The sequence below is a fragment of the Paramormyrops kingsleyae genome, chromosome 25 (genome assembly GCF_048594095.1).
Source record: "Paramormyrops kingsleyae isolate MSU_618 chromosome 25, PKINGS_0.4, whole genome shotgun sequence".
Taxonomy (NCBI): Eukaryota; Metazoa; Chordata; class Actinopteri; order Osteoglossiformes; family Mormyridae; genus Paramormyrops; species Paramormyrops kingsleyae.
In genome coordinates, this window is record NC_132821.1 from 19,780,005 (window position 1) to 19,786,190 (window position 6,186).

The following is a 6,186-nucleotide window of genomic DNA, read 5'->3' on the forward strand; positions in this document are numbered from 1 at the left end:
GCTCACGCGCGCGGCTCTTTAGGTTAAGAGGATGTCCTGTCCCATTTGACCAAACCCCTTGCTGGCACAAATACTCAGAAAGCGAATCGCCTCTGATTATTCCCCAAGTTGGGGGATAATTAAAGGCAGCCAGCCTTGTCGCTGTCTGCCCGCACCTTTTCGGAAGTGTGACTGGGCAGCGAGGCGTAACTCAGTAAATGCTCTCGAGACAATGCGCTTTCCTCAGCTTAATTCTGTACCTTTTCCCCACGGAGTGTGTCATCATCATCATCATCATCATCATCATCCCCTGGAAACAGGTAACTCGCCATCTAGCTCGTCCTGCTCTGGCCCTTCAACCTGAATGCACAGTAAGAGCGTGTCTGTTGCCAGGGAGATTTGCAGGGGTTATAAGCATGAAGCAGCTTTGCAGAACAGGCATCCTGCAATAGGTGCGGCCTGCATCAAAGCCACGTGCTGATCCCGTTGCAACGCAGGGTGTGATTGCAGAGCGTTACATAAATACCTCCGTGCGCATACCAGCACACAGACAATGCAACTGATTAGTCAGCAGGAGTCAGCATAAATCAACTCCCTTCCGCAAGTGCAGACTTAAATGTACGCAACTTTCCAAGTGGAGACTGGAGGGACTCAGAGATACGGGTGGGAGGGCACTAGCAGCCCCAGCACAGTCAGGTGATCTCCGTCGCTTCCCCCTTCCTCACCGCATCCCCTGCATGTGCTAAAATTGACTGAAGGTGAGACTGAGTCAAGCTAACAAGTTATCGACGCATCTATGATGCTGGAATGGGTGGTGGGCGGCAGGGGTGTGACTCACGCTGGAATCAGAGGTGTGTGCAGATCCTGCTCTGGTGTCAGACGCACACAGGTCCGGGCCGGTGCCCACAGCGGGGGCGCGCTTCCTCTGCCAGGTGTCACTGAGTGGTGTCTGCACAGCCATGTTCGCTTTTGATCTTCAGTGTTGTGTAACCAGGGCATGAATAGTAAGCTCCTCTAATGACAGGAGGTGAGTGACGGGGAACTGGGGCATGTGACTCTGTTTGTGGTATGCGAGATGGATGTCTGGGGGAGGAGTATTTGCGGGAGAAGCGCCTGCAGGAGAAGCTTCTGTGGGAGGAGCATCTGCAGGATGAGTGTCTGGAGGAGGAGCGTCTGTGGGAGGAGCTTCTGTGGAAGGAGCGTGTGCAGGAGGAGCATCTGCGGGATGAGTGGAGGAGGAGCATCTGTGGAAGGAGCATCTGTGGGAGGAGCTTCTGCAAGAGGAGCATCTGTGGGATGGATGCCTGCAGGAGGAGTGTCTGGAGGAGGAGCGTCTGTGGGAGAAGCGTCTGCGGGAGGAGCGTCTGTGAGATGGATGTCTGCGGGAGGAGTGTCTGGAGGAGGAGCGTCTGTGGGAGGAGCTTCTGCGGGATGGATGTCTGGAGGAGGAGCGTCTGTGGGAGAAGCGTCTGCGGGAGGAGCGTCTGCGGGATGGATGTCTGGAGGAGGAGCGTCTGTGGGAGAAGCGTCTGCGGGAGGAGCTTCTGCGGGATGGATGTCTGGAGGAGGAGCGTCTGTGGGAGAAGCGTCTGCGGGAGGAGCGTCTGCGGGATGGATGTCTGGAGGAGGAGCGTCTGTGGGAGAAGCGTCTGTGGCCTCCATAGCTCACCATGCTGCCACGGATGTCACCCGCTGTCTGATCGATCGCTGGGACTTGGGGCCATTTACCATATGCATAATGAGTTTAATTAAGCAGTTAAGAGCTGAGGTTGAGCTGAGAATTCCCTGTGGTGTGTGTGTGTGTGTGTGTGGGGGGGGGGGGTAAGGTCAGCTAACCCAAGAAGGAAAGCTGAAGGGAGCAACGGTAAACCTGACTCTGAAGAGACCGTAAAGTAAGGTGGAGAACGGCAGGTGGATGTGGAGTTCTTGCTGGAGCTCTTGGTCCTTCTTCACACCCTGAAGGACTGTGAGGAGTCAGAAGAGCAGCTCCTCTTTAGACTACAGTAAATGGAGGTGGAGCTGGAGGAGGGGGTGCAGAATGGACTCCAGGCTACGAAGTTCTGTAGGCTGCACTGCAGTGGGGTGCAGTTCCCTGGAGACTGGCCCCTCTGGATGTGCTGCAGGACATCCTCTTCTCTCTCGTGGCAATTCCTAATGTTTTACTGCTATATTTAAATATAAGTTTGTTTTCATCATCATAATCATCATCCTAATGGTGGGTCATCATCCTCATTGTCAATCACTTTCCAAACTGACTCTGCTCCTCATTCCATCTCCAGATGGTGATCAAATTGAAATGCAGCACAGGAAGCATTTTTTAACCTGCCTGAAGGATGATCACTTTCCCAACAGCCTTTGCTTTTCCCCTGGTTCCCCCCTTTCCGATCTGGACTGATAGGAGGCCCGATGGAGTGGGACGTTTCCCCAGGACCACCTTGTACAGAACAATAAAACAGCCAGGAAGTTATCAAGGCATAATGTAGAGAAGAGAGTGAACAGATGACCAGAAAAGTAAGATCAGTTGGAGAGAAACCCAAACACAGAGACAGTGAACAGACAGAAGGAGAGAGAGAATGGAGAGAAACCCAAAAACAAAGCCAGTGAACAGACAGATGGAAAGAATGGATGGAGAGACACCCAAACACAGAGACAGTGAACACACAAATGGAGAGAGCAGTTGGAGAGAACCCCCAAACACAGAGAGAGAGAGAAGAGACACAGAGCACTAAGAGGCCCAGAGATGTTAGACAGACAGAGATATTAGACAGATTGGGAGGTCGGTCAGACAGACAGGGAGGTCAGACAGATAGGGAGGTCAGACAGACAGGGAGGTCAGACAGATAGGGAGGTCAGACAGACAGGGAGGTCAGACAGATAGACTCCCAAGCCCAGGGATGAGCCTCCTCCTTTACCTCCAAAAGGCTGGTAGCAATGGGATATGATCTGACAGATGGGCATGTTGGGGGAGGAGAGCAGGAGTCCTTCACAGGGCAGTAGAGGTGGTGGTGGCTGGTCTGAGAGAAGCATGTGCAGATGTGAACAAGACTCTTGGTCTCCTTCTGTTCACTGTGCTTCGTCTTACAAGCCGAACTATAAGCACAGGATTATCTGGCTAAATGTGACTGGATTAGCACATGAGTCATGGGAGTCACAGTGTTATTGCCCTCACAGGACAGAATGAGTGCAAGAGGGAAACGTCTGAGGCAGTGTGGGGGACAGGGCAAAAGGGGTAGTTTCAGAAGCATTGATATTGCCCTCGTAGGACAGAGCAGGTGCAACGAGGAAGCATTTGAGGCAGCAAAAAGGGCAGTTTGGTAGCTGGAGGCAGCTGGAGCTGGAGGTATAACGGAATATTTAGCCACGCAGCAGTGGGGCAGGAAGCCGGCCGCGCTCACGCTGATGTCACCCTGCAGATGAGACGTGTGCGTGTCCACGTGCACGTGCGCGCATGTGCACTCTTGCGTAAATGCTGCATTTTGTACCCTGAGGAAATGGATGGCCGTGTCCTTCCTCTTTTAGGGTGCAAAGGAAGCAAGGTGTCTTTGTGCTGCTGTGTCTGGCTCTCATAAGGTGCTGCAGCAGTTACAGCTGCTACATTTTTGAGGTTTATGTCAGGATGGAGGGTTCCCGTCTCTCGCACCATCTCTCTCCTCTTCCTCCCCTCTTCCTCCCCTCTCACACTCCCTCCCCGCGATGGATTGGCATTGAATCTTTGCACCTACGGAGTTTACACTTGTGCAGCAGAGAAACTGCAAATGTAGGTGATGAGAGACTGTAAACTATTACCATAAATAGAGACGTGAAAGGAAAGCTGTGCAGATATGACATAACAAAGGTCCGACACAGTAAACCCATTTTCAAGAGAGCAATAATTGCAGTTCTCATTAGTTGTAATCATTCTCCACTCTTTGTACTCATTCCCTATGCCCTGTATCCATTACCAATTTGTCAGAGTACTCATTTTTCCCCTTATTCCTCTATCGGCAAATGGTATGTCCTGCAAGGGAACAACAATGCTGGTGTGACAGATGCTGATTGGGCGAACCTGGGTACGAGTAGAACCCTGACTCGAGTAGGATGTGATTTATCATCACTCTGATGCAGGTGACACCAGGCACTCCGCACGGCTTGTAGTGGGCCACAGAAGTAGGGCGCAAACACGGAAAGGGGCTGACTCAGTATGGAACCACAGCGTTCCTGCCTGCCCTGAGCCATCAGTGGCGTCCCCAGCGGGCCGGGCTCCGAATGTGTCAAAGGAGAGGTGCTGCGTCAGATCCCCGTCCTGCTTTGATGGCGAGAACACCCCCCCGCGCAGGACCGGAGTCTGATTCGGCACTTCCCATTTTTCTGGTTCTCCGGCGTTATGCTAATCTCCTTTCACGGTAACTCTCTGCTCTCCAGAGCTCAGCTAATCTGCCTTCCCACCCCCGAAAGTGAAAAGGCTCCCACCTCCCTCCTCCCCACACCCTTCTTGTGACCTTCCACAGTTCATCCCGCACCTGGATTAAAATGGACCCCCTGAAAGACGGGAATCAAAACCGGAACGATCCACCAAGGACTCGCATTTTTGCACTGTAAAGAGACACTTGTGTGTTTACACAGCTGGCCAGCAGGGGGCGCAAAGGATTACCCCAGAAGATATTCAGGCTCAATATTCAAATACTTTACCCCCCACTGTGTGACCTTAACTGGAACATCTTCATCTAAGGCAGTACCCATGCGACATGCTAAGCTATTCACGCTGTCCTGGATAGGAGCTCAGTACACAATGTAAAAAAGTAATGAGCAGGGCCTCTGTGGCGGTTCTCCTGGCTGCCCACACCATTCGGGGGCTGGGGAGGAGGCTTCGCTATCATACCTCCAGGAAGACTGTATGAAAGGACGTTTGGGGATTCTGATTTCCGCGCAGCCATCACTGGCAGCTCCCACACCGCGTTGTCGCCCAAGACCCTGTTACTCTGCTGAAATCACTGTAATCGACACAGTGTCTGAGTGACAGTGAAATCAGTGGCTTCAGCCCCCAAACGGCCGCCGCTTACCCAGCAAGTCCCTTTAGCTGACGCAAAACAACTGCATGCAAGCGTCTTATTTTCGCGTCAAGGGACCACACCGGCCCCTTTCCCGGAGCCCCACCCCCTGCCCAAAAAAGTATCCACAGATCCCAGATCGGCGGGCGGTGCACTGCTGAAGGACATGGGCTTGTAAGCTGAAGGATGCCAGTGCAAGGAATTAAAACTGCAATGGAGCAGAGGTTGCAGCAGCCATGGGTGGAATGACAGTGTGCTGTCAGTCACTGCGTGCTCTTACCCACTGAGAAGTAATAAGCTAAGCCGGCTGTGACTGACAGGTGCTCAGTAATCCTGCTTACGGTGCCTTAATTCGCCTCTTCTAGTGCAAATATCCAGCAGCATTCACAGTAACATTGTGAGCTGTTATAGATTACAGTGTTTAAATGCAAATAGGAATAACAACTCCACTCATTGCACAGACCAGGGTCCAGAACCCACATGTGAGACCCCTAGTTAATCATTTGTGGGGAGTCCTCACTGCACTCCTGATGTCCTGTATGAGTACCGGCCGGTTGGGTCTGCTGCCATTCGGCCTGAAGGCAGCAGCTTCCATCAATCGAGGGGAGTTTGGATGCTGTATCCTGAGTTAATTCCCCGCACATCCATCCGCCATGCTATCTACTGAGTTGCCAATGCCTCTGGCTATTCCTGAACCCCCCGGGTCTGCAGCCCTTCCCCTCGGGGCCACGCGTGGGGAGAAACATGGCTCAGGGGCCCAGAGCCGTCACACTGGAGTGCAGTGTTTGCAGCGCGGCGGCCTGGAATGGATGTGACTGGTGACGCTGATGAAAAGATGAGGCTTGACAGAGCCCAGAGGAGATCGGGAGGAATCCCGGGTATCTCTAGTGAATCAGGCTATCACATGTTTAACTGCTAGTGCACTGAACCACATTTTATTTCGCACATGCATTCAGGCTTTGCCGGTCCTGCAGTATATCATTCCTGCAGTTTAGCAAACACAGAGACATGCTGTCGTCTCCCGCTGCATGTCTTCGGCACTCTCTGAAGCACATGCTCAGTAATGGTAAAGAAGCTGTGCCACACCTCCTGTGTGCGCGAATATGAGATCCGCGTGACTCGGTGCTCCAGGTACTATCCGCGTCTCCGCGTCCCCACGCAGGAGGGGCCGCCGCGGGCT